This window comes from Chiloscyllium plagiosum, unplaced genomic scaffold (genome assembly GCF_037043375.1).
Source record: "Chiloscyllium plagiosum isolate Xiang-an unplaced genomic scaffold, Cpla_swu_hap1 HiC_scaffold_18, whole genome shotgun sequence".
Classification (NCBI taxonomy): Eukaryota; Metazoa; Chordata; class Chondrichthyes; order Orectolobiformes; family Hemiscylliidae; genus Chiloscyllium; species Chiloscyllium plagiosum.
The window spans coordinates 74791654-74793631 of NW_028270156.1; positions in this window are offsets into that span (position 1 = coordinate 74791654).

Here is a 1978-nt window from a genome sequence, read left to right on the forward strand (position 1 = left end):
GGGACTGGAACAGTGGGGTGTGGGGACAGTGGGGTGTGGGGACAGTGGGGTGTGGGGACAGTGGGGACAGTGGGGGGGATTGTGGGGACTGTAGGGGTTGGGGACTCTAGGGGGTGGGGACTGTATGGACTGGGGGGTGGGGACTCTAGGGGGTGGGGACTCTAGGGGGTGGGGAGTGTGGGGGGTGGGGAGTGTGGGGGGGTGGGGAGTGTGGGGGGGTGGGGAGTGTGGGGGGAGTGGTGAGTGTGGGGGGAGTGGTGAGTGTGGGGGGAGTGGTGAGTGTGGGGGGAGTGGTGAGTGTGGGGGGTGGGGGTTGGGACTGTAGAGGGTGGGGACTGTGGGGGGACTGTGGGGACTGTAGAGGGTGGGGACTGTAGTGGGTGGGGACTGTAGGGACTGTGGGGACTGTAGGGGGTGGGGAGTGGGGGGACTGTGGGGACTGTAGGGGGTGGGGACTGGGCGGGGGGAATGGGGAGTGTGGGGGGAGTGGGGAGTGTGGGGACTGTGCGGGGTGGGGGGTGGGGACTATGTCAGGACGAGGGGCTGTGCTCCGAAAGCTTGTGATTTCAAATAAACCTGTTGGATTCTAAGCTGGTGTCGTGTGACCTTTGACCTCAGTCCTACACCAGCCCCTCCACATCATGGCTGTGTTTTCCAGCCGAGGGCAATAATGTGCTGCAGGGAACGGAGCGGCCAGGATGATAGAGGGTGTTAGAGTCTGCTTTCAGACATCCTGCTGGATTCTGGGAATTATTTCACAGGGAATCTCCCAGGTATCCAGCCAGACACACCTTATTCCTGTTAAACAAACAGCTCAATGTCACCAAACAATTGCTGTGCTGTTCAAGCAACATCTCTTTGAGCTTCACTATCTGAGGGATCTCGATCATATTGAGTTCTTCATTACAGCTGAACTCCTGCGGGCAAGCAAGCCTTTTCATTCCAATTAGTAACACCAACCCACCCTTACACGATACACTGACAGTTCGGACCAGCCCCTCATCCATCCTGCTCCTTCGAGATATTGGCCTGCAGTGATAGACGGTAACTACTGAGGAGGAGACAATTAAGCAGTGAGTCCAAATATGCTGGACAGAGGGAGCAAAGAGATCAGTCTCACTGTGAGTCAAATCTCCCATCCCAGTTCACCATGCCCTTCCCTGTATGGGTTGGTTACCAGGCTGTTCAGTTCGTTAGCCTCAGTTAATCCACCTCTGGTCTTTAGTAAAGCTCATCTGTTCCCAGGACTGTAAGTGGAAGCAGAGAAGAAACCTCCTGTATCTCACAGCAAACTCTAACCCCTACACACAGAAACAAGTGACATACACCAAATCTCAACAGAAAATCAAACTCGCTAAGTCTGGAGTACTGTGAGCAGTATAGTCTCCTCAGTTAAGGCAGGATGGGGGCTTCGATAAGCCTTGGAGGTGGTTTCTGAAACTAAAACCTAGACTGAGCTGGGTTGTTTTCGGGGGGACGGGTTGGACAGGCTAAGCAGGTAGGAGGTGACTGCTGGGGGATGTGGAGAGAATGGTTCCTCTTGTGGAACATGGGGATCACGGTGGCAAAGTCCGGGGCCATCCATCTCAGACCAAGGTGAGGAGACAGGGAGGGTTTGACTGTCTGGGTAAGGCACTCCATGAGAAGGCAGGGGCTATGGGTTTTGATGAGCAAGGGGGCGAAAGGCCAGTGAGTGGAGGGAGGAATGTGGAGTAATCAGTTCATACAGAATGGTGCAGTGGGCTCAAAGGGCAGAGTGGCCTTCTTATTGTGGGGACGCTCATAAGTCAGAGTGAGACGGGAGAGGGGCTTAAACAATAACAGGCACAAGGAATAGGCAGACCGAGCATGATGTGATGAATTGGTATCAGGTCAGAACAGTGAGAGGAGGGGAGGGAGATGGTGGAGGGAGTCAGATTGGGGGTAAGGGAGGTGGGGGGAGTGTGAGTGGCCAAGCTGGAGGGATGTAGGCAGTAGG